Genomic DNA, 27919 nt, shown 5'->3' with positions numbered 1-27919 from the left:
TGTTTCCCTCGACTTCTGGAATGAAGTTCTGCTTTCAACAATTTATGTTGATTTACGGCATAACATTTTTTGTGTGACCTTGCCTGATACTAATTTTTTTATTAATTATTTTCACCGTAAATAAGATTGTCTTTTTATGAAAATAACTTTCAAACAAATATCTTTGGTACATCTAACAATACCCCTCCGTCCTGAATTTGTTTTTGTTCTAACTATTTATTCACAAAAGAGGAATTTTGCTTCTCACACACATGATCGTGAATCAGTTTATTTCGTCCTTGCGACATCGTACAAGTTACCAGTCCTCATGAAATTGCTTAAATAATTTGAAAGTTTGACGTTTACTCGGATTGGGTGACTGGTATCAGCGGGAAAAATCTGTTAAAAAAGAAATATTCGATGTTATAAAAAGCAATCATACGTTCTTCACATATTGTACACATGTGGCGTTATGAATACAAGTACACGTGAAAAATTAATAAATACACACCTCCCAAAAATATGTACAGTTTATATCAACGTCCACTATTCCAAGAGCCGCGGTTGCTGAGTTATTTAATTGTCGAACTCGTAATCCAAAGGTTGGGGGTTCGATACCCTACCAGGCCAGCCCGGGTCGGCTGTCTCGGTGTATCTTCAGGATGATATAATCAAAAATGTGTTGAAGTGCCGTTAAAAACAACAAAACAAACCAATAAGTCCGAGTTTTATCTGACCTTTTCCACCTCATTGTAAATATTTTAACATCTATGTTGACTTATGGGGTCAGAGTGCATTGCCGATTGAAAAGTTAGAATTCGCCAAAACTGCGCGGTGTCGGCACTGTATGAAGTCGATCATCCTCACTAAGCAAGGTTCCGATATGCTAATATTATCAACATCTTGGCGGAATGAGCAGATATTTCTGTGCTTCGGGTTTGTGAATTTCATTGGATGCGGTGGCATGCATCCAAGCAAAATTAGGTTGTTCAAATTTAAACACTTTTCCTACATGGCGGTCGGTCCGTGTTTGTACAAATATCTTTCACTCAAATATAGGTGAAATGGTTTCACTCTGGTACGTAGTCATACTTTCTATATTAAACGTACAAAGTATCTTTTTGAAATCAATTGTCTCAACCATTTTCGATTGATGTACAATGCACCGCTGTTACACGTTTCTGGTTAGTGGGCATTACATACTAAGGGAGACAACTCATGCATTAAAAGATATGTTTGATCCACCAGAGTGTAGATAGGGTTAACATATCGGAACCTTGGCTAGCGAAGATGAAAGTCGATAGGAAGATGGTTTATCTTCCCAGAAATTGCGCGAACAGCATTCGTTATGTCTTTAATTCGATGAAAGGCGAGATGAAAATACAGCGTTGACTATATTTAATCTAGTATTCTCAAGTTTACTTTGCTAACCACACATTAAACAAAAGTTCTAATGATGTTGTAGGAAAAAAAAAACACTCCACAAAAAATAAACAACAAAAAACTCGAAAATAATGTTAAGTGGATGTTTGTAAAACAGAAGAATGGGAAAGTACGCATCAATTTCAACTTATTTTTTCACAGAACAACAACCAGAAACAAGTCTGTGTAGTAGTAACCTGGAAGAAAACCCATATTTATCAGGAAGAGAACACCGTTCGATACGGTAGTTACGCGATAATAACACTTATTGCACTCTGACCTCAATTCCCAATATAAATATCAAAATATCTAAAATGGGTTCGAAAGGTCAAATGAAACTCAGACTATTTTCCGACGTTTTATATATTCATCCACGCTTAAAACTAGCTGATGGTTTTCTTTCATTATTTAGGTCAAAGGTTTGCATCTTGGCCACATAACAGTATCTATCTTAGAAGCAAGAAGTAAATTTTTGTCGGACAGTTTATCCAAAAACAAGGATATTAGATCCAAAGATTCGGTTTAATTAAAAGTGCAGGAAATTGTGATCGATACGCATACAAAATTGCAGCCTGTAAAAATTATCACACTGGTAAGTAGAGAATGTAAATAATATTTGAACAGTTATCTTCTTTACCACCGAACCAAGTTACATTTATTAAAACAATACGTACCTAATGAGAATAATTATGTCATTTCTCTTCTCTTCAATTTAACACACTCAGCTGCCTTTGGACAAAACGGTGCATAATAACAGTTGGTATTTACGACTCTACATTCTTCGTCTTCTTCACACTGTCGATCCTGTAATAAGATGAAAAAAAAAGTGGTTTACAAGAGTAGCTCCAAGGATATTTATACACAAGCCCCGTGTTTACTATTCCTGTATACAACGATATTTATACACTCGTCTCGTGTTTAGTATTCCTGTATACAACGATATTTATACACAGGCCCCGTGTTTACTATTCCTGTATACAACGATATTTATACACTCGTCCCGTGTTTAGTATTCCTGTATACAACGATATTTATACACAGGCCCCGTGTTTACTATTCCTGTATACAATGATATTTATACACAAGACCCGTGTTTACTATTCCTGTAAACAACGATATTTATACACAGGCCCCGTGTTTACTATTCCTGTATACAACGATATTTATACACTCGTCCCGTGTTTACTATTCCTGTATACAACGATATTTATACACTCGTCCCGTGTTTAGTATTCCTATACACAACGATATTTATACACAGGCCCCGTGTTTACTATTCCTCTATACATCGATATTTATACACAGGCCCCGTGTTTACTATTCCTGTATACAACGATATTGTGGTCTAAGGTTGACATTGCCCGGGGTGGGAGTGGGAGACAAGCGCCCCAATCCTCCAAAATGCCCCATACGGCCTGCGTCTCCTACTGCCTCTGTCAACTAAAATCCAGCTCCTGGCCTTCGCGAGTGGCTTAGATTTGAAGCCCGGCAGACCATGTTTTCTACTAACAGGAGAAGGGGTGAAGGCGGCCCACTGGCGCCTTAAAACCAGTTGCTTCGGGTAGATGGGACTCGTAAACCTTGGATGGTAGCTCATCTAGGAGAAGGAAAACTCCGATTCCAAACCTCTGCTGCCTTGTGGCTATACCCACTCATGGGAAAGGCTAAGGGAGTAAACCCCGACAGAAAATCCGGAGATGGAGTCCCTAAGGCGGTATGACATTGACTTCAACGTCATTCCGGCAACTCCTGCGACGCCGTTGGTGCCAAGCTGTATCGGCATTCGTCGTTCCCTTGGGCACACCAGCTGCGTGGAGAGGGGGGATCTGCTGCATGGGCAACAGCTGATTCTCCATACCACCCTGCCCAGGCTTCATAGCTCCACTGGAGAGGACACTCCAGCGTCGTCGTACGGCGTCGGCACAACACGAGAAGTAGCAGTTTACCGGTTCTAAGTCAAAGCTCGATTGGCGTAGAGCTTGGCGCCAGGGGTTACTTCTGACGGTGGGAGAGATCATCAGGTCTCACTGGACAGCTACCTCCCGCCTCAAGCTGGGCAGCCCCCAGTCAGTAAGGTGCTGCCCGCCATGGCCTGCCTGCTTCACTGGGTGCGTGGAGCTCAGAGAACCATCTCGACAAGTGGGCCACAAAACTCTGCACCAGGAAAGACTAAAAGAAGAAATAAAAAGACTCCAACTCTTCGTTTTGCAACCTGGTACATCAGGACCATGTGCCCTGGATTGACCACTGACCTACAGCAGATCGACGATGCACGGAAGACTGCCGTCATTGACAGAGAACTGTCCCGACTGAACATCGACATTGCCTGCCTCCAGGAGACCCGACTGGCTGACAGCGGCACCATCAGGGAAGCCAATTACACATTCTTTTGGCAGGGGAAGCCCTTGGATGAACCTAGGCAGCATGGTGTAGGCTTTGCCGTCAAGAACACGCTAATCGCCTTCATTGAACCTCCATCATCAGGTACTGAGAGAATCCTTGCCCTCCGGCTGTCAACATCCTTAGGCCCGGTCAACATCTTCAGTGTGTACGCCCCAACCCTCTACTCCACCTACGAGGAGAAAGACAAGTTTTATGAGGCTCTGGATCAGGCAATATCCAGTATCCCCAACAATGAAAGCCTTTACTTACTAGGAGACTTCAATGCTAGAGTGGGAGCTGACCATGAGGCCTGGTCCACCTGTCTCGGTTTTTACGGAAGGGGCAAGATCAACGAGAATGGTCAGCGACTGCTGGAGATGTGCTGCTCCCACAGCCTATGTGTGACAAACACTTTCTTCAAATGCAAGGAGATCCACCAGGTGTCGTGGAGACACCCACGTTCACGCCACTGGCACCAGCTAGACCTCGTCATCACCAGGCGTGCAGAACTGGCCAGTGTCCTCCTTACCCGCAGCTACCACAGTGCCGATTGTGACACGGACCATTCCCTCGTGGCCAGCAAGGTGCGAATATTACCCAAGAAGCTTCACCACGCCAAGAAGAAGGGTCACCCACGTATCAACACCTACTGTGCAAGCAACCCAGAGAAAACACAGCAGTTCATCAGCAAACTGAAGGAAGCCCTCACCAAAGTGACACCTGATGACACCATTGATTCCAAGTGGTCCCATATCCGTGACTCTGTGTACAAATCAGCCATCACAGCTTACGGGAAGAGGAGCGAAAGAATGTCGACTGGTATGAGGCAAACTGGGAGGAGATGGAGCCCGTGACTGAGGCAAAGAGGAAAGCCCTTCTGGCATACAAGCCTGCACCTAGCCCCAGAACACTACAAGCCCTCAGGATTGCAAGGAATAACGCCCAGAAGACCGCCCGCCGCTGTGCCAACACCTACTGGCTGAACCTTTGCAACAGTATACAGACAGCTGCTGACACCGGGGATACAAGAGGAATGTATGAGGGTATCAAAAAAGCGACAGGCCCCCCCAGCTACAAGACCGCCCCCCTCAAGTCCAAGACGGGCGAAGTCATCACAGACCAGGGGAAACAACTGCAGCGATGGGTTGAGCACTATCTTGAGCTATATGCAACCCAAAACAATGTCACTGGAACTGCCCTGGATGCCATTCCAGACCTGCCTGTCATGGAGGAGCTAGACACACAGCCCACCCTGGAAGAGCTCGGAAAAGCCATCGATTGCCTTGCCTGTGGGAAGGCTCCTGGAAGCGACGGCATTCCGCCTGAAGTCCTCAAGAGCGGAAAACCAGCACTGCTCCAGCCCCTACACACACTCCTCTGCCTTTGCTGGGAACAGGGATACATCCCACAGGACATGCGTGATGCCAACATCGTCACTTTGTACAAAAACAAAGGAGACCGTAGCGACTGCAACAACTATCGGGGCATCTCCCTCCTCAGCATCGTCGGAAAGGCCTTCGCCCGTGTTGCCTTGGCATGCTTGCAGATCCTAGCCTCCCGCGTCTACCCAGAATCCCAGTGTGGATTTCGAGCCGGCAGGTCAACTGTAGACATGATCTTCTCACTACGTCAGCTGCAGGAGAAGTGTCGCGAGCAGCGTATGCCCCTCTACATTGCCTTCATAGACCTGACGAAGGCGTTTGACATGGTTAGTCGGAGTGGACTCTTCAGACTCCTGCAGAAGATCGGCTGCCCCCCACGTCTGCTTGCTGTCATTATGTCGTTCCACGAGAACATGCAGAGCACAGTGTGCTTCAATGGCGCAACATCTGAAGCATTCCCAGTCGTTAGCGGAGTCAAACAAGGCTGTGTCCTTGCACCGACGCTCTTTGCCATCTTCTTCTCCATGCTTCTCCAGTACGCATTCAAGGACTGCAGCGAGGGAGTGTACATCCATACCAGGGCTGACGGCAAGCTGTTCAACATCGCCCGTCTCCGTGCTAAGACTAAAGTCACAGAGGTACCCATTCGTGAATTGCTCTTTGCCGACGATGCAGCCTTGACATCACACACGGAAGATGGACTCCAGCAGCTGGTATGCTGCCTCTCCCATGCATGTAAGGAATTTGGACTGACCATCAGTTTGAAGAAAACAAATGTCATGGCACAGGACACAGACTCCCCTCCCTCTGTCTCCATCGATGGGTACAATTTGGAAGTTGTCGAGAACTTCACATACCTCGGGTCTAACATCTCCAGCTCACTCTCCATTGATTCTGAGGTGGGCGGCAGGATTGCCAAGGCAGCAGCAGTGATGGCCAGACTTAACCAGAGGGTCTGGAACAACCCCAACCTCACAGAGAAGACCAAACTGCGTGTCTACCAAGCGTGTGTGCTCAGCTCACTTCTCTACAGCAGCGAAACATGGACCACCTATGCAAGACACGAGAGGAAACTCAACAGCTTCCACCTGAGATGTCTGCAGCGCATTCTGCACATCCAGTGGCAGGACAAAGTACCCAACACAGAGGTTCTAGAACGCGCCAACATGAACAGCATGTTCTCCATACTCAGGGAGAGGCGCCTTCGCTGGCTCGGCCATGTCAAGAGAATGGACCCAGGTCGCATTCCCAAGGACCTGTTATATGGGGAGTTAGCAGAAGGTGCACGACCAACTGGACGACCACATCTGCGCTATAAAGATGTTTGCAAGAAGGATATGAAGACAGCAAACCTCAATGTCAACGACTGGGAGAGCTGTGCAAACAACCGTTCCAGCTGGCGTCTAGCTGTCAGGCAGGGAGTTCAAAACGCAGAGGAAAAGAGAAGAATAAAGCAAGCTGAAAAGAGAGCTAAAAAGAAGGATAAGCAAAAGCGTACTTTGGAGCTATGCCATCGTCTCTCGTAGACGGACGGATGCCAAGATACAACGATATTTATACACTCGTCTCGTGTTTAGTATTCCTGTATACAACGATATGTATACACAGGCCCCGTGTTTACCATTCCTGTATACAACGATATTTATACACTTGTCCCGTGTTTAGTATTCCTATATACAACGATATTTATACACAGGTCCCGTGTTTACTATTCCTCTATACATCGATATTTATACACAGGCCCCGTGTTTACTATTCCTGTATACAAGGATATTTATACACTCGTCCAGTGCTTAGTATTCCTGTATACAACGATATTTATACACAGGTCCCGTGTTTACTATTCCTGTAAACAACGATATTTATACACAGGCCCCGTGTTTACTATTCCTCTATACAACGATATTTATACACTCGTCCCGTGTTTACTATTCCTGTATACAACGTTATTTATACACAGGCCCCGTGTTTACTATTCCTCTATACAGCGATATTTATACACAGGCCCCGTGTTTACTATTACTGTATACAACGATATTTATACACTCGTCCGTGTTTAGTATTCCTATACATAACGATATTTATACACAGGCCCCGTGTTTACTATTCCTCTATACATCGATATTTATACACAGGCCCCGTGTTTACTATTCCTGTATACAAGGATATTTATACACTCGTCCAGTGTTTAGTATTCCTGTATACAACGATATTCATACACAGGTCCCGTGTTTACTATTCCTGTAAACAATGATATTTATACACAGGCCCCGTGTTTACTATTCCTCTATACAACGATATTTATACACTCGTCCCGTGGTTACTATTCCTGTATACAACGATATTTATACACAGGCCCCGTGTTTACTATTCCTCTATACGACGATATTTATACACAGGCCCCGTGTTTACTATTACTGTATACAACGATATTTATACACTCGTCCCGTGTTTAGTATTCCTATACATAACGATATTTATACACAGGCCCCGTGTTTACTATTCCTCTATACATCGATATTTATACACAAGACCCATGTTTACTATTCCTGTATACAACGATATTTATACACTCGTCCCGTGTTTAGTATTCCTCTATACATCGATATTTATACACAGGCCCCGTGTTTACTATTCCTGTATACAACGATATTTATACACTTGTCCCGTGTTTAGTATTCCTATATACAACGATATTTATACACAGGTTCCGTGTTTACTATTCCTGTATACATCGATATTTGTACACAGGCCCCGTGTTTACTATTCCTGTATACAAGGATATTATACACTCGTCCAGTGTTTAGTATTCCTGTATACAACGATATTTATACACAGGTTCCGTGTTTACTATTCCTGTAAACAACGATATTTATACACAGGCCCCGTGTTTACTATTCCTCTATACAACGATATTTATACACAGGCCCCGTGTTTACTATTCCTGTATACAACGATATTTATACACTCGTCCCGTGTTTAGTATTCATATACATAACGATATTTATACACAGGCCCCGTGTTTACTATTCCTCTATACATCGATATTTATACACAGGCCCCGTGTTTACTATTCCTGTATACAACGATATTTATACACAAGACCCATGTTTAGTATTCCTGTATACAACGATATTTATACACAGGCCCCGTGTTTACTATTCCTGTATACAACGATATTTATACACAGGTTCCGTGTTTACTATTCCTGTATACAACGATATTTATACACAGGCCCCGTGTTTACTATTCCTCTATACAACGATATTTATACACAGGCCCCGTGTTTACTATTCCTGTATACAACGATATTTATACACTCGTCCCGTGTTTAGTATTCATATACATAACGATATTTATACACAGGCCCCGTGTTTACTATTCCTCTATACATCGATATTTATACACAGGCCCCGTGTTTACTATTCCTGTATACAAGGATATTTATACACAGGTTCCATGTTTACTATTCCTGTATACAACGATATTTATACACAGGCCCCGTGTGTACTATTCCTGTATACAACGATATTTATACACTCGTCCCGTGTTTACTATTCATGTATACAATGATATTTGTACACCCGCCACATGTTAACTATTCCTGTATGCAGAGATATTAATACACTCGTCCCTTGTTTACTATTCCTGTATACAATGATATTTAAACACTCGTCCCGTGTTTAGTATTCGTGTATACAATGATATTTATACATCCGCTCCGTGTTTACTATTCCTTTATATAACGAATATACAACGATATTTATATATCCGCCCCGTGTTGGACCGCTCCGGTTGCCTAGTGGTTAGAGCGTCCACCTAGGATGCGGGCGGTCGACCGAGTCATACCAAAGACTTACAAAAATGGTACTAACAGTTACCTCGCTTGGTATTAAGAGGTTAGTATTAGGACTGGTCGGCCTGGTGTCAGGATAATGTGACTGGGTGGGACATGATGATGCATGTCTTCGGCATGATGCCCCAGTGCTAGACGTCACTATAAGCTGCCACACTGCAGACATCGTAGCGATATGACTGAAAAATTGTTAAAGCTACCTTAAAAAATCCAAATCACAATCACGCTCACTCACCGCCCCGTGTTTAGTATTCCTGAATACAACAATACGTATACGCCCGCCCCGTATTTATTATTCCTATATACAACAGTATTTATTCACCAGCCCCGTGTTTAGTACCCGTGTATACGGGCATGATGACTCGGGACGTATTGGCTAATGGATCTCATTGTCTATGACCTTTATTTTTAATTCTGTTATCAATAGGTTCTTCCTTTGACCAAAAGGCAAACCATTTGTGAATTGTATTGAAAGATGGTTTTGAAAATCAACTCTGTTTATGTAGGTCACTGTTACTTCGACGTTTCTTGCACATTTGGTTCCCATATCAGCAGTCAATGATCAAATATTGGTGCCATTATATAGTGTAAAGTTAGTATACAGAAATATTTTCCCTTTTGTGTGTCCCAGTGACCTTGAACCTTTTGACAGCAAAATAAAACAGGTCTCTTTCTAGTCCCAGGTGCTACCAGCCACAAGGTTCGCTCAACATATACTGTCTGCAACAAAGCTCACTGTACTTAAACAATTATTTTCTTAATACACTAACTGTAAACTATCGGTTTCGTTCTTACCTACGTGCATGTTAACCACAACCGTTTGGTCAAAGAAGGTTCTCTAGAATAAAAGTCATTTTGCATAAACATTTTTCTTTATGTCAACACTGACGTTGATCTTTGACGCTTTAATCTCAAATTTATTAGGTTCTTTTCTTATTCAAAGTGTACGCCATCCACTAAAGTTGGTGGCTGTACATGGTTTACAACTAAAGTGTTTGTACTGAAAACGTTTCTCATCTTTCAGTCGCATTGACCGTAATCTTGAATCTTTTAATACCAAATTTATATGCTTTTTTTTTTCTCTTTCAGCTCAATGATAAATTATCTACAAAGTTCAGGAAATGTTAATAGCTAGAATGGTATGTATCCTTCCACTCCGCGCTTGTGGCCGTCGTGTCAAACCAATGTCGACCGTACACAGCCGCTTGACCTACATCATGAAAATTGGATCGCCTCTGCATTCTTGGTTTAGATTGAAAGTAAACTATTCTGGCTTTGTACGCATACTAGTTTTATGATTAGACATTGTTAAGATAATGTGAAAGCGGCGAGAATACGGAACTAATATGGCTCTGTACGTATACTAGTTTCACGATTAGACATTAAGGTAATGTGAAAGCTGCGAGAATACGGTAATAATTTGGATAAATAGCAGATAACGTCTGGCCATTTCACCAGTAGAAAGGTAATAGTTTGGATAAATAGCAGATAACGTCTGGCCATTTCAGCAGTAGAAAGGTATAAATACAAGTTATCAGAAGAATGTCCGATTTACCCCGTCACCCAAAAATGAATATATAAATGTACAATTATCGATTATTTTGCAATGCCCCGTTCGGAGACCTTTGATCTGTCAGTTCGAGACTCAATAAGGAGTTGCCATTCATCAAATGTTATGCGACTATGAACTTTAAAATAATAAAAAGTCGAGTGCGAGTCACTTAAGAAAAGTATGCTTAGCACGTGGAACCCAAATTGACCAATCTAGCTCCTCTGCCGACAGCCGTTGACCTCTGGTCTCGAAACTTAACGGGGGGGGGGGAGGGGAGGTACTGCCTTTGCCCATTTATAGACAAGTGATGAAGTCTGAGGACAATTGGATTCAGGGCACTTGACCTATCGAGTGAAAATAAAGTACGGATACAGTGACCATGACGTTTCACCTCAGCCTCAGAATCAGTATTGAACTACTACCCATGTACAGGCTACAGATGAATTTTAATGACATGAAAGTAAGGAAACTTGACTTATCTTGCAGAAACGAAAATAAATTAGTTTTAGTGACCATAAAGTTGGAACTAGCAAAGCCCCAATTAAAAGACTTATGCCACTCCCACTAATCATGGGTAAGACACAAATGAGTTTTGAGACAAAAAGACCATAGCAAACTAAACTTGTATTCCTGGAAACAATTTGTCTACGGACAAAATATAGGACTGACAGGTATCGCCATCGCTGTATCACTGCACACCTTCGTTCATAAAAATAAAAAGCCAGAGGAAACTCGAGCTATCCTGAACAAACTTTGACACTGCTGGTCCTTCATTCGGGTTCAAGGAGATTATATCTGTCAAATTCACTAGGAATCGGTGGTTGCATTTGGATAAGGGTTATGTACCTGGCATGGATCAGGAGAACACGTGCATCGCGGGCATGTATCTAGAAATCCAAAGAAGCAGGCCACTCTGCACTGGACATTACAATTTCCTGAAAAAGCCGTTTAATAAAGATGATGTTATTCCCTGGACATCAAAATCCTATGAATTTATTGCGATGGATTATTTTTTTCTGCTCGTGAACACATGCATTTTTGCGCTAGTTCATGTCTCCTTGTACGTAATAACACGCTCTCAAATCAACAACTGCACAAACTGGAATTTCTGAAAAGCTACAATGTACGCAGATTTCATTTGAAGAAGATAATTTAATGAATCGTCCTTAAATAAAAAGGGGCATATTGTTATTGATACATTAATACCAGTCAGCTAGGGCTATCATTATACAGTTACCACGTTGCAAAAGCCAATAGGCTACATGAATCAAAGCCTATTTACTTTAAAATTAATCAAATATTTTTACAGTAAAAGAAAAACGTTACAGAGTTATGTTTGGTGGAATCGTTACATAAAAATAAAAGAGATTTGGCACGATGAATCGAACAATCTGTTAACTGATCCATATAGTGATTAAAACGATTCCGAATACAGAAGTCATTTGATCGATGTTTTGGGAAGACATTTTAACCCGCTGAAAATTATTCATTTATGTTGATATTAGAATAACAGTTTGCTTAATTTCAAGAACGGGTGTCTGTCATAGCGAAAGTAACTAATGACTATAATTGCTCTTAACCAATGAGAGCATATGGATTCCATTTAGTTTTGACACGGCATTAGAAAATTAAAGTTCCGTTTTACTGTCTCTTTCACGGATGACATGCAACATTGTACTACATTAAAATGACGTATTGACTGAAGAACACCGGTTACGTCCCTTTATAAAACAAACGTATAAGTGAAGCTTTCGTGGTGTTGAGAACTGGATTTGATCTCACGACAGACCAAAATGATGACAAAACTCCCGTAGTTGTTTTTGTTAAAATTTATTAAAACAGCGTGGGAATAGAAGAATTATTGCAACTAATTTTATAAGATTTTTGTTTAAATTATCTGAAACAAACCTTATGTAGTGTCAAATAAAAGAACAGTGAGTATTGGATGTAATGAGAGAATATGAATGTAGTGGTATTCAAAATAGTGCGATTATTCTTCTAGTGGCCTTAGCCCACCGATAAAAAAAAACAACATATATAGAGCAAGACATTAAGAGAAAATCAAATTTCAGTTCCGTCATTATATCCACAACTATAGCACAGCTATATCCTGCTACCATGTCATTTGAAATGTCACTAAAAAAACGGAGATTATAAAATCTCCAACTCAATGGTAAATGAATTATCATACAAAACATGTATCGAAGATATAATTAATAGTTCAAAAGACCAAAGACTAGAGGATAATGCTTTACTAAAATCGATAATTATTACCGCAGAAAGACTAGAGAGAAAATATTACACTTCTAAAATTGATATTTATTACCGCAGTAAGATCTGGTGAAGAATATTGTCTTACAGAAAGCGATATTTACTGGCAAAGACCGACTATCGTGTTTCAGTTTTTTTTTATAAAAAAATTATTTTTATATCTTTCTTAAATAAACGGAGGTAATAAAATCAGCAAATATGACTGACTAAATGAATGACTGCTCTGTGTCGCCTTCGTCGCCAAAGGAGAAATGTACTGAAGCAACAGCCATTAGCTTAGTTACATTCTTCTATAGTGATATTTTATTGTTAGCATACAAACAAAGCTTTTTAAGTTATTTTGTCCAGTGTTTTCATAACTAATATTACTTGATCTACGCTTATAGCACGGTATTAAGGCAAAAAAGGTCTGCAGGTCAATTTTTACAGAGGTGATCATTTTGTTATAAATAAATTAAACACACATACTTCCTCTCTCTCTCTCTCTCTCTCTCTCTCTCATCAACTCGTCATTATGTATTTTTCTCTCTGAATGACTTCAGTGAATGAACTATGGCCTCATTTAGATGTCAGGGTGCATGATGACATTACTTGAGACGACAGTGCATGTGACAGTGTAGTACCCTTTATACTCTCGGGATGTTTCACTTTTGAAATTGGGGCCCCGAGTGGCCGAGTGGTCTAAAGCACTCTCCGTTACGGATCACTGCCATCTCACCTCTGTCTGTGTAGGTTCGAGTCTCGGATTCGGCCAATGTGGGTATGTGAGAAAGCTTGCCAGTAGCTTCTCGAGGGTCGGTGGTTCTTTCCGGGGATTTCCTGGGTTCTTCCTCCACCACTAATACTGGCCGCCATGTATAGCCTATCTTGTGCTGAAAAATGGCGTTAAACCCTACAACAATAAACAAAAATTGTAATCTTCCAAATTCAATGTTATAAAATATTAATCCTGCTCGTTGGAAAGGTCAAGTCCAACCACAACTCATAAATCGCTTAGCCCAGGGATAAACAGACCAGAAAGAGCAAATGGGTTTTTGAGAGCTAAGATAAAAAGATTGCATGGTGAATACAAAAGAGTTATTAAAGATATATATTATACTTTCTGCATTTAAAAATAGGAGTTAACTTTTTGAATAGTAGAAGACACGTTATAGTCGAGATTCGACAATTTTGATTTATTAAATGTAAGAATAACTATTTTGTGTGCATGAAATGGCCTTACTAGATGGTTCGCACAGATCAATTTACATCGTCTGCACAGATCGCGATAAATCTGCAATTGTCTCATTTGGCATCATGCACATTTAATCTGTGAAAGAAAGAAATTCTTAAAACTGTACAATACAATACAATACAATACAATACAGTACAATACAATACAATACAATACAATACAATACAATACAATGCAATGCAATACAATACAATACACTGCAATGCAATGCAATACAATACAATGCAATATAATACATTGCAGCCTTCTTGCATTGCTTACAGTATTGGATAGAGAAAGGTTCCAAGAATAAAACACCAGGTTATATATATTTACCGAAGGTACACGTTTATTCGGTAATAGTAAGGGAAAGTGTAGAAACGTCTGACAAGTCCAACGGCAGTAATAGTTTTAACAACACATTTAAAGAGAACTTAGTGGCTGGCCTTATCAAATAATCAAAAGTTTTTATTTTCCCAGGAACACGTCACTCGAAACTGTTAAAGCCATATTTAATGATGCGTAGAAGATTATACGTACTACGCATGAGTTTGTATCGGACGTTTAACATACACAAATCTATAACGTTTGTGGGATATGGTAATTGCTGCTAGACTCTATACCGGTGATTTTATTTGCAAAGTCTGTAAAGCTGGACTTTAGCCCCTCACCAGAGCCATGTTGTCAGGCTCTGCGTTTTTTTTTTTTTTTTTTTTTTTTTTTTTTTTTTGTCATCATCTCTTTGCTCCAGTACATTTTGCTCTTTTACAAAACAAAATATACATTCAAACTTTTCTTACATGTCCTTTAGTTTATCGAACAAAACAAAGTGTTCTCTTTGCGGGTTAAATTAGTTTGCCGGTAGTCTGTATGCCTCTCCCATTATTTTTTTTTTTTTGTGCTGTTAGGCCAGTTGTTTTTCCACAATGTTTTTCTATGTTAGCTGTTGCATGTCCTTTTTCTACTTTCTTCTTAAGATTTTCTTGCTTCATTAAGTGTGCTAATTCAGTTATCTCGTTAGGGGATTGGTTTCATATATGCTGTTTCAAATTCCACAAGCGCCTTGTTGAGTGAGGACAGTAGGAACACTGTTTAGTCATAATTACTGACTGTTTAGTTCGTGACAAAAAACACAACCTAATTAATTGATAACATAAGCCATTAGCTGACTGCCACACAATGATTCAAATTTTTATCCCAACCTGATTTAAACGAGACTAGAAATTAAAGCATTCCCCTTATTTATGGGTTTCCGTACATATTCTAATGACTTACGATGTTTGTTAAAAGCATATGAAAGGTGTATTCTAATCATTCCTGTGACGAATTTAATTTCATTCCGGGGGCCACGAGTGGCCGAGTGGTCTAAAGCGCTCTCTGTTACGGATCACTGCCATCTCACCTCTGTCTGCGTGGGTTCGAGTCTCGGATTCGGCCAATGTGGGTGTGTGAGAAAGCTTGCCATTAGCTTCTCGTGGGTCGGTGGTTCTTTCTGGGGTTTTCCCGGGTTCTTCTTCCACCATAAATACTGGCCGCCATGTATAGCCTATCTTGTGCTGAAAAATGACGTTAAACCCTACAACAACAACAACTTTCATACCGTCATAAATTTCTGACTTTTGAGGAATTTCGTTTTCTTTTCATAAGCCAACAGATCATACAGTCCTGTGACAGTATCAGAGAAATACCAACGGGCTGAGTTACTGAGGCATCAAGTCGTACAAATTCAAACACTGATGTTTCTGCCACCGTTAACACTGATGCCCATGAGAGCTCTAGTCAGTCGGAGTCTTCAGATGACCACCTAGATAAAACTGATGGACATGGAGGAAGAGCGGAAAAATCTTCCAGCAGAATCCGTTCGCATATTAAGCATGTATTTTATCGTGGCGTTAAATCAAATCCATGGATGAACATACCGTATATAATCACTTGTAAAACGAGTCCAACTGCAATCTGCAAAAACCCAGATCTGCAGTAATGCGACGACAGATGGGTATGTATTTCTTGTTAAGAGTAATTAGTAGAACAAACAAGATAGACCCTGATCAGCAGGTACATTATGCTAAGACAAATCGGGATATTTGTTGTTTGCGTTTTGACTCGATTTATAAGCATGTAAAGACAGTAGATACGCACGTTGAACATTCTAGTAAAGTCCGAAGTATGTTCGTGTTTGCAAACATGGAAAAATTTGGTTTATTTTGTACATTGATGGGATTTGTTGTTTTGTTATATACATATTCAATTCAACGCTCCGGTGGCCTAGATGTTAAGAAGTTAGGACTGGTCGGTCTGGTGTCAGGATAATGTGATTGGATGGAACTTGGTGTCACATGTCTGCGGCATGATGCCCCAGTGCTCCACATCACTATAAACTACCACACTGCAGACATCATAGCGATATGACTAAAATGGTCAAAGCTACGTAAAAAAATTAAATCACACACACACACACACACACACACACACATACACACACACACACACACACACACACACACACATTCCATCCTGCAAGCGTGCTGATTTTCATTGTATCATGAACTTTCAGTATGAAGAGTTTTAAAGAACTTTTCCACCAAATGTTTTGGTCGGTCTACAAATGATTTACTGTCGCCACATTCCGCAGAAATATAAGCGTACTGTGTTACCTCCCACTGTTTCTATACAATGTCTGTAATGCTATTTTCTTTACATACATTGGCTTTGACGTGTGTGTGTGTGTGTGTGTGTGTGCTGCGTCATGCCGCAGACATGGAGCATGATGTCCCACCCAGTCACATTAGTCTGACACCAGGCCGACCAGTTCTAACACTTACCTCTTAATGCTGAGCGCCAAGCGAGGCAGCTGTTCGGACCACTTTTATAAGTCTTTGGTATTATTCGGCCTGGGTTCGAACCCGCGACCTCCTGCATCTGAGGTGGACGCTCTAATAGGTAAAAGTATCTAACAAATTGTTACTTGAACAAACATTATTTTTTAGTTTCTGAAACTTCGCTAAAATTTTACAAAGTCGAAAAGATTTAAAGTCATTTTTAAATAACTCCTTTAACGATTTCGAGTTCGATTAACCAGACCTAATCGCAGCAGTACAACTAAATCCATATTTCTTTAATTACCGCTCCAGTGGCCTAGTGGTTAGAGCGTCCGCCTCGAATGCGGGAAGTTGTGAGATCGATCCCCGGCCGAGTTATACCAAAGACTTACAAAAATGGTACTAACAGCAGCCTCGCTTGGTGCTCAGCATTAAGAGGTTAGTGTTAGGACTGGTCGGCGTGGTGTAAGGATAATGTGACTGGGTGGGACATCATGCTACATGTCTGCGGCATTATGCCTCAGTGCTAGACATCACTATAAACTGTCACACTGCAGACATCGTAGCGATATGACTGCAAAATTGTTAAAGCTACGTTAAAAATACAAATCACACACACACACACACACACACACACACACACACACACACAATTTCTTTAATTAGCATGAAGATGCAGTACTACATTAAAAAAACGGAATATCACATCAAAAGTACATGGAATGATAAAGATACCGACCGAGTAAATCAATCAAACCGAAAAGGTAATTATGTATTTCTGTTTACTTGTGCTAACGTTCATGCTCGTATCCCGAATATATTAAGTGCAAACAAAAATGTACCTTTTTGCATTACTGAACGGCATTCGGCTTTCATCGGACAATATGGAGCATAGTAACAGTCAGTTGGTACAACTTGACATCTTTTCGTGGCTCGGCATTTAGTATGCTATAAAAATACATAGTAACAAGTAAGTCTCGTGACTTTTTTGTAATGTGATTATCAGTTAAGTTTAATACACGGTGTTATTAATGCATTGCTTTTAATATACGTAACATGCATATATTTGGATATAATAAAGACTGAACAGATTTTTCGTGCTTGTCTTAAATTTTTGCATCATCTTACAAGAAACTGACTCGATTCATATATGTGAGAAAAATACTTTTCACACCTTGCTAACTGAGATTTTATATTAAATATAAAAATGTAAAAATATTAAATTAAAATATACTTAGACTTTGTGTCTCTACTAACTAAACGGATATATATGCATGTACACACACAATACATATACACACACCATGCATGTACACACACAATGCATATACACACACCATGTGTACTGTATAGGTTTCTGGATGAATACATTAAACCTCATACTCTGGTTTATAGTCTTGATGTACTCACACGGTATATATTCCAAACTATCTCAGAAACCGTTTCCAAGGCTGGCAAAAATATATAATTTAATCTTTGTAATTTGTTTGATATTTGCCAAGTAATGTTTTGGGGATTGTTTAACGTCTGAGTTTTACTTAAATTATCCCGATTTCCTTAAAATAAACTGTGCACTAAATATAATAAAGTATGGTAGGGTAATATTTTTTTAAAAGTCACGTACAAAGCACAACGAAATCAGATTCATAACTGGATTTTCGTGTAAATCCCAGTCAATGTACACAATCTGGGGACAATTGCAAAGAGAATGAGAAAAGTGTTTATGTGGAATGATTCTCCCTTTGTCATGAGGAGAGAGAATATGCAGCAAAAATTTCGAACTCTTTCTGGCAATTTTCAGCTACAATAAGAATGCAATATTTGTAAATATAATTGTTCCTAAAAATAATCTAGACACTAAAACATGAATTTAATCACGTGACGAGTGCAAGTTTTTCAAGTAAATTCCAACAAAGAACTTTATTTACCTTGCACGGATTCTCTGTGCAAGTACATCTAGGGCACGTGTCTCTGAATCCATATATTTCTACACTGAATGCTACAGGTTCGATTGGCTGCAATGATAAGTAGTTATGTCATATGAAGACATAAATAGTGTACAAGTCACTAACAACAAATGGTTCTTGGGCTTCCATGCATTATGTGATGATTCAGTAAAAATTAATTTAATCATCTGTCCCATCCCCTCAAAAACTGCTGAACAAAGTCGCCGATCTAGGAATTCGTAATACGGATATCGACAGTGTAATTAATGCTCGTTTAAGCCCGGATTCAAACGTGAGAAATCGAGGCATATAGAAAGTTTTATAGATAGTTACAAATATATGCAACACAGCAGAAAGTGCTATCCCTGGATCCTACAGGAGGATGGGTGATAATATGAAGTGATATTGCGCAAAATAATTATCATACAGGTTATATCTTCGTGCCATGTCAACGACTTTGTTACATACTTTTATGGGGGATATGTGTTAAGTCTAGAGGGTATTTGGGTTCTACGTGCAGGCAAGCAGGCAAGGCGATGAGTGCCGGGTTCGATACTCAGTAAGAATGCAAATTAAAAATTCCCTAACCTGTCATGAGATACAAGTCTTGTGCGGAATTTGCGATTTTTAAAATGCATTTTATTAAATGTTCCACTGCTTTGGGGTTTCTTGAAATTATGTGTGTGAGGTATGTGATATTTTGGACGAAATTAGCCTCCCAAATCTTTGCTGATACTGACTGACGATACGTGGGTCTGATGTCACCTGTTCATTAAAATGTAAAACTTTTCTGCGTGCAATTCTTTCCGGAACACACCTGCAGACAGTTAAACACTTACCGGTATTTGGTAATATCCATATCTACCGCGAAATTCAAAATGGCCCCAGGACATAAGGTTATGCTATTCCACGTGGATTTACAAGTCGCTTAACATAGGATTTTATCAGCACTGGGCCATCATGTCGCAGACATGTAGCATGATGTCCGACCCAGTGACATTATCCTTACACCAGGCCGACCAGTCCTAACACTAACCTCTTAAGGCTGAGCGCCAAGCGAGACACCTGTTAGTACCATTTTAGTAAATCTTTGGTATGACTCGGCCGGGGATCGAACCCACGACCTCTCGCATCCGAGGCGGATGCTCTAACCACTAGGCCGCCGGAGCGGTCACGTGAAAATAATGCAGTCATTGGTTTGCTTTACAACTAATCCACCGCTCGTCGGCTTGTAAGAAGTACCATACAATAAGACATGTAGGACCCTTCGACTCGATAACTGAAACTCCCCAAATGGTTTAATAGGTTTGACGTTTTGGTCAAGAAAAATAATAAAGAAAGAACTGTCACCCCGATTTGTTGGCAGCTTCGTTACCGCTTATGAAGTAGTTTGCTCTGTAATTTCCAATGTTATTCGCCACACTCGTTATCAGTCAGCCGCAAAACATATTCTATGCATTAATCAAATATTGATGATGATATTTTCCCCTGATTATCCGCCAGTACAATTAAGTAAATTGGGAGATTCCCCCATCGTGATTTTTCGGATGTACTTCATAGGCGACCCATCTTGTTTGGTCATTTACTTGTATGTACGGTTCCCCGGGTTGCCGAGTAGTCTGCGGATTAATGTCATCTCACCTCTGACAGCGCTGGTTCGAGTCACGTGCTCGGCCAATGTGTGTATGTGAGAAGGCTTGCTTCCCATGGGTTGGTGGGTTCTAAACGGGTTTTTTCAGGGTTGTTCCTCCAACATTTATACTGTCCCCCATGTATATACTATCGTGTGCTGAAAAATGGGGTTAACACCAACATAACAAGATATTTGTTTGTACATATTTAACACGCAGTAAGCAAATAAGCAACGCCTGCACGAGACTGGCAAAAGTTCAATGTTTCCACTATTTCCAAGCACTTCCAGACAAAAGTCGTTGTAAGCTGAGGGGTTCTTAAATGTGCAAATACCACAATTAATTTTCTTCTTGTCATCTAAAGACTCCACATTCAAGAGACCATAATTTCACACTGGCATGGTTTTTCTTGCTTCATATGCGCATGATTTATAAGTACGCTTTTCTAAGCCGCCATTTAGTATTTCATGCTACATATAATGGCACATGAACTCAAATACCTTCTTCATAGAATTAATCCTATTTCAAATGACCAAACAATTATACGTTAGAATGTCCCAATAATTCCAAAGATAAAAAAATGTAGGGTCTATTTTACGACATTAATCATGGCTACGATAAAGGATTGTCAATGCCATATATTATGACGTTCGCTCCTAGCAAATGGCTCATTATCTGTCTTGAAAAATATCTTCCAAACAGAGGCTCAATATAAAATCAAACAAACAATCACTAAAATGTAAAAAAAACTATAAACTGAGATTTAAATATAAATAGCACATACCCCAGGTTTGTTACAGGATCCACCACCAAATTAGGTTTCCAAACATGATCACAGATTTGACTCAGAATTAATTTATCGGATCTTCTAATCTCCATGAAACGAAAACTGAAGCATAATCACTCATCGCCTAAAAAGACCGCTCCGATGGCCTAGTGGTTAGAGCGTCCACCTCAGATGCTGGAGGTCGTGGGTTAGAACCCCGGCCGAGTCATACCAAAAACTTATAAAAAATGGTACTAACAGCTGCCTCGCTAGGCGCTCAGAATTAAGAGGATAGTGTTAGGACTGGTCGGCCTGGTGTCAGGATAATGTGGCTGGGTGGAACATCATGCTATATGTGTCTGCGGCATGATGCCCCAGTGCTTTACATCGCCTTAAACAGCCCCACTTCAGACAAAGTAGCGATATGACAATACAACTGCTAAAGCTACGTTGAAAGAAAAAAAAAACAAATCATACAAATCCAAATCATCGGTCAAAATAGACAAATATCAAGAGGCCAGAAACTGTAAAAAGTTCAAAGAAACATTAGCCAAAATAATCAACGATATGCAGTACCACCTTTTCCAGAAAAGAGACAGTTATTAATAAGCCTTACATGATATTTTCTGTTAGTACTCACTAACATGCGAGCAGCTACAGAACGTTTGTCATATCTCCAAGGTTTAAGAAGTAATATAGAACGCTCATAAAGTTTTCGCTTAATGCAAGCAAAACCCTGTATCGTGGTACGTGTGTTGGACTGGAGTGTAAAATACAACACGTCTTCGAATGGCTGTTCTTTTATGCATCAAATACATGAGACTATATTTTCATGACCTCTCGTATCTACGAATTAGCTATCTCGTAATTAAGAGACACTAAGTCGTAATTATCTCGTAATTATGAGGTAGCTGAGTCGTAATTATTCGATGAAACTTGATTTCATCGTGGCACTAACAGGCTTCCCCACACAGAAACCGAGACTAAAATAAAACCAATAATTTCTTCATTACAATAAAAGACATAGTTCTGATGATAATTTACTTTTAAAGAACTCCAATTACGAGCGCGCATTTTCGCTCAAGGTGCCTTATCGAATACGCTGACTTCAGCTATAAAAACAGTCGAAAAGGAAATATCACACAGCTATTATTTTAACTCTTAACGGTGTACACGAGAACCGTACTATCGACCTAATCAAACTCATGCGTGAGACTGACTTAAGGCATCTTCGCTAGCCAAGGTTCCGATAACCCAATCTACACCTTGGCATATCGAGCAAAAATTTCTGAGCTCCGTGGCTGCGAAATTCACTGGATGCGGCGGCAGGCCACCGCATCCAGTCAACATTAAGTTGTTCAAATTTGAACACTGTTCCTACGTGATCGAGACAAGGGGAGCATACAAACTGAATGGACTGATAAGCAATTTTCGTGTTGGTCCGTGTTTGCACGCACAAATACCTTTCATACACCTGTAATGGCTTCCCTCTGGTACACAGTCATACTTTCGATGTTAAACTTGCAAAGTATCCTTTTAGGTCAATTGCAACCACCGTTTTTGGCGGATGTACAATGCACCACGCTATTGGTTAGTTGGCATTATATAATAAGGGAGCCAACACATGAAATCCAATAGATGTCGCCAGGACAAAGCACCAATATAGCTATTCGATCCGCCACGGTGTAGATAGGGTTATCGGAGCCTTGGCTAGTGAAGATGGGCTTTCGGTAGATTTCTTCCTTTTTCAATGACATAGAGACAACAATCTTTGCAAGCTGAAGGGTTCTTAACTAACGACTACACATTCACGAGACACTAACTTCACACTTGTATGGTTTATCTTGATCCACAGTCGTATGATTTATCAGCATGCTTTATACAGCCGCATATCGGTATTTCTAGCGTCATAAAAGTAAAACTACAAAACATTGCCAAAACACCTAATTCACATACGTATTCCTATCTCAAATGACCAAACACTTATATGTTAGAATATCGCGACAATTCCTTATATTAAGAAATTCGGTAGGGTACGTTTTACAACAGTAATACACGCTACTGTAGAGTCTCGTGAGCACTCTACATTAGGTGTCTGCTGCTAGTAGTTGGCTCATTATAGAGTTTGAGAAATACCTCTCCAACACCGACTCCCCGTAACATGAAACAAATAACAACTAAAATGTAACAAAACTATATAAATAGCACACAGGTTTGTTACAATACTATTTATCATACAACTTGGGTTCATTCAATATTTTATCCACATTCAAGGCATATATCCAACACATGATTGTGAGCATAAACAAACTTCGATTTACTGCCACCCTCGATTTCTCGCCATTTTCCTCGTAAGAACGAAGACGAGGTATCACGCTTATATCTGAGAAGAAAACTCGAAGGATCACTGAATGATCATGACGGTTTAGATATACTAGTTTTATGAAAATATTTTCATGTGAATGTTTTTTTTTTCTTCTCCATAAACTCTTAACAATGCTGTTCCCCATGACCAGATAGAGAGAGAAGAAGAAGTTCAAGCTCTGCAAGCTCTGTTGAAAGAGGTGTCACTTATGACGGCGTGGATATGGTACATCTGGGGAATATGGCAAGCGGAGGTACGGGATTCTGTAACAATACAAGCCTCTTTGAGATTCCGACGAACGGGCTAATTTTATTGAAATACTCAACATATAAAATTACATTACAATATCAATCTTCATAAACTTAAATTACGAACATAAGAGATACATATAAAATTACAATATTCCTTCACTTACCAACATCATACATTGTATAATTTCTGCTCTTTAGAATATAATACAGATAATTAAATATCGAAGAAATCCACGATAGCTAAAAAATCTAAAATTCAATATTTCAGATTATAATGGCAATCATTTAGTAGAAATATATTTTACTCAGTTTAATCTAAAATGCCAACATATTAAACTCTATTATTTGAAGAGTAATTTATTTCTGAATTAACTATTACTGAGTATGAAGTTGGTTGCGAACGTTGTCTTTTACTATAATCAATAATATAAATACAAGTGAGTATGAGTTCTTGAAACAACTAAACTTTCCAATACATTAAAATAAAGAATAGCAAAGAAATATTAAAATAATGAAATGTTGCAAATGTGGCGATGTTAGATTGACATCTTAGCACTGAAATATCCCTATACTATATAAAAAGTATTATGCAGACGGTATCTTACCTGTAACGATACAAGCCCCTTTGAGATTCCGACTAACGGACTAATTCGTCAACAAATCTCCTCGCTTTTTATACAGTTTCTTAGGACGCAGCCAAATATGGTCATAAGTCTAGTTCTTGAGTTCCGCCAGAATCTCAGAGCGAGGCTTCATCGTTCTTATAGACTATCGCCTGGGTCTATATACGTCATTAGACAGACAATTTTGCCACATCAGCTTATTTACCCACTCAGAGGGAATTTTTGGAATTCGTTAGTTCAGCTACCTACACAAATTACCGAGTGTAGTTTTTGTTGACTTTACGATACAAGCGATATGTATAGTGCAAGAGAGTTTTGCCTTTTGCTCATAATGGCGCAATTTTTATTAAATAGTATATAATTGTAATACCGAAATAAATTAATTTTATCTCAGTATTATTTAGTAGAAAATTACTTTCAATATAATTTAATCCAAAATTACTTTTAATACAATTTAGAGAAAATTTCAGTCTTATTACGTTTACTAAAAAATTCTGTCCTAATACTGGTAACGATGATTTTTAATTACTCAACTGGGATGATATGGATTTTGTCACATGTATATTCAGGCGATGTTTATGGTGGCATTCACTTAAGTCCCTAAAATTAAAGCATAGTGTACAATGACGTCTACAAAAATAAATTTTAAAATTTCACGGTTCAGTCTCTTTCATGATTTGCTCTCTTATAAGACTCTCACCCTCTCTGTTCTTACCTTTTACAACTGGACGTGCTGAAGATGTTAATATCAGCAAGGAAACCATTGCAAGAACTAATGTCGTCTGCATACTGGCTGAAATTATAAAGTCTGTGAATTAGAAATAACATGTGATAATTCAGTATAAAAAAAATCTCAAACAGCTTTGATTCCTAATTTTTATAAATTGGCACTAAATGCAAGCAAGTTTGATTCCTTAGATTTGACAAAATGGCACTAAACGCACATAACTTTGATTCCTTAGATTTGACAAACTGATACTAAAACGCAAACAACTTTGATTCCTTAGATTGGACAAATTGACACTAAACGCAAACAACTCTGATTCTTTAGATATGAAAATTTGACACTAAACGTGTACAATTGTATTTAATTTTTGCACAGATAGAAAATAAAGACATAGCAGTGAATTTGTATGTATGCTAACTCAATCCAGTTTGTGAAGAACTTCGTGAGTTGCTTTGACGGAATATCTATCCAGTATGGAAATGCATTTTAGGCAAAGGAAGAACTTGAAATTTTCGCAATAATTTTGACATTAACGTAGCTGTCAAAATGGGTTATGTTTACTTCATTATTAGTTTTGTACGTTTGCCACCCCAGGAGATTGGATGTCAGACTTAATAAGAAAAAAAGCATCGCAAATACGGTACGTTTTTTACGGGCCATTCTGATAATGTATAGAAAGACTTATGTGAATTCAAACTGGGACATTTTTGAAATACCATCATCAAACAATCCTTTCATGCAAAACAATGCAGTTAGCCCGTGAAGAGTTCGTTATAGGGTCCAAACAACTATCAGTCAATGCAGTCTGGTGATGGAATCAAGAACTGACGTCAACTGAAGGTGTCAGCGATATGTACAGCAAACAACAAAGCATGCCATAAGCGCGCAGACACTAGTTTTTAAAAGAATGGTCTATTTTCCCAAGTATATTCATGCATGGACTGACGCATTTCATGTCGTGTGGTTTCATGTGACAACGATAAATACAATCAGATTGAAGTTACAGTTTGACTGAAACATTTTAAGTGTTGAATCAGTATTGTAACATCAGTAGGCACAGTGTGCTTTCTCTACTCCTGATGCGAAATGCAATGTCTGAAAGGAAAACATACATAGAAATCCCCTTTAAACAATAGCCCATTTCATACCGAATTTAACCTAGTTGCTCCGTAATTATCCGAATAACCTCCCGAGTTACTTTATAGTCCAGCCAATCAAACGCTGGTGGGTACATGTACATAAACAAATGGCGTCCATTGTTGTTTAGAAATATTTCAGAAATAAAATTAATTAAATTATTGAAATTTATATGTAAATTATCCACAGACTTTCGAAAACAAATCTGATAAACTCATACGAAACGCATTTTATTATAGTGACGTTTCGGATGCACATAAATAGTTTGAACAACTTGCTCTTTGATAGCCAGGATTAAATTTGTTTACTTCGACACCGTTTCCTTACTTACATGTACATGTCCAGATGTAAACAGCTCAAAGCTACTCTCTCGTATGGGTTTGAAATCCGCCCTGGTTTCCAGAAACTAAGACAGGATGGTTCCAATATGAAATTTCGTCAATATCTGCAGCAGCATCGCTGTTGAATATACATTTTTCAACTCGATAAACGATGTTGAAGTAGTTACAGAAGTTGATGCTGATGCTGAAGCGTTAGCCATATTTTGCCCACCACCTATTATGGTCAGCTGACCACCCGCCACGTGATCAAAATTCAGAGCAAATTACGAAGTTCACCGAAGTCTGCATGAAATGGGATATGACCTATGTTATTCGGTCTAATTACACACTGCCAAGTTTGCCTATAAGAAAGAAAGAAAGAAAGACAGAAAGAAAGAAAGAAAGACAGACAGACAGACAGACAGACAGAAAGAAAGAAAGAAAGAAAGGATGAAAGAAAGAAAGAAAGATGGATGGATCGATCGATCGCTCAATGGATCGATCGCTGAATGGATTGATGGATGGACAGAGGGAAAGATAGATACACAGACATACACATAGGAGGATGGATGGACGGATTGACGGACAGACGGACGGACAGACATACAGATAGATAGACAGATAGACAGTCAGGTAGATAGGTAGGTAAGTAGGTAGGTAGGTAGGAAGATAGATAGATAGACAGACAGACAGATAGATAGATAGATAGACAGACAGACAGATAGATAAATAGATAGATAGATAGATAGATAGATAGATAGATATATAGATAGATAGATGCTGCTGAATACCAATGATAGCGTTTGTAAAAAAGTGTGACCTACCATGTGATGCAGAACGTTGTGAAAATATAAATGCTCAGCAGTATTATGGACCTCGTCTTCTTCACAAAACAGCTCAAGTATTAAAACAAATTGTCCCTTATGCAGCTGTGTGACTTTCAGACGTCCTTCATACAAACCTGACTCAAACAGTATTGAGCGGGAGCTGAGCAAGATCTATGTTATACCCTCTCTGAGTGACAGCACGTAAATTGGACATGGCGTGGATGGCGTGTGGGTGTGTAAATAAACTACCAGCATCCTACTGCCTTAGTATGCAGATTGACGTTTCATGCATAAGCATAAACAATGATGTACTAATGTTTGCCTTCTGAAATATTTAGGGTCCATATGACTAATAAGGTTTTTCAAAGTCCGTCATCATGAGGTCGCTATCTCGATCAGTGACAAAATATATGGGAGATGTAACCGGCAACAATTTCGTGAACTTTCACA

General features: G+C 39.5%; 1 long non-coding RNA gene across 1 annotated transcript; it reads right to left on the bottom strand.

The window, feature by feature from the left end:
• Positions 1–196: 196 nt before the first annotated feature.
• Positions 197–27651, bottom strand: LOC149805457 (uncharacterized). The gene is made up of 7 exons (XR_016419668.1): positions 27467–27651; positions 25174–25251; positions 18805–18891; positions 17719–17824; positions 11420–11508; positions 2076–2205; positions 197–378 (listed from the first exon to the last, which is right to left on the bottom strand). It is a non-coding gene; the product is annotated as an uncharacterized LOC149805457 (long non-coding RNA).
• Between the last annotated feature and the right edge of the window lie 268 nt (positions 27652–27919).

This window comes from Sinohyriopsis cumingii, chromosome 2 (assembly GCF_028554795.1).
Source record: "Sinohyriopsis cumingii isolate HCF-2022 chromosome 2, ASM2855479v2, whole genome shotgun sequence".
Taxonomy (NCBI): Eukaryota; Metazoa; Mollusca; class Bivalvia; order Unionida; family Unionidae; genus Sinohyriopsis; species Sinohyriopsis cumingii.
The sequence above is the reverse complement of the archived record's forward strand: the minus strand, read 5'-3'. Positions and strand labels throughout refer to the sequence as shown.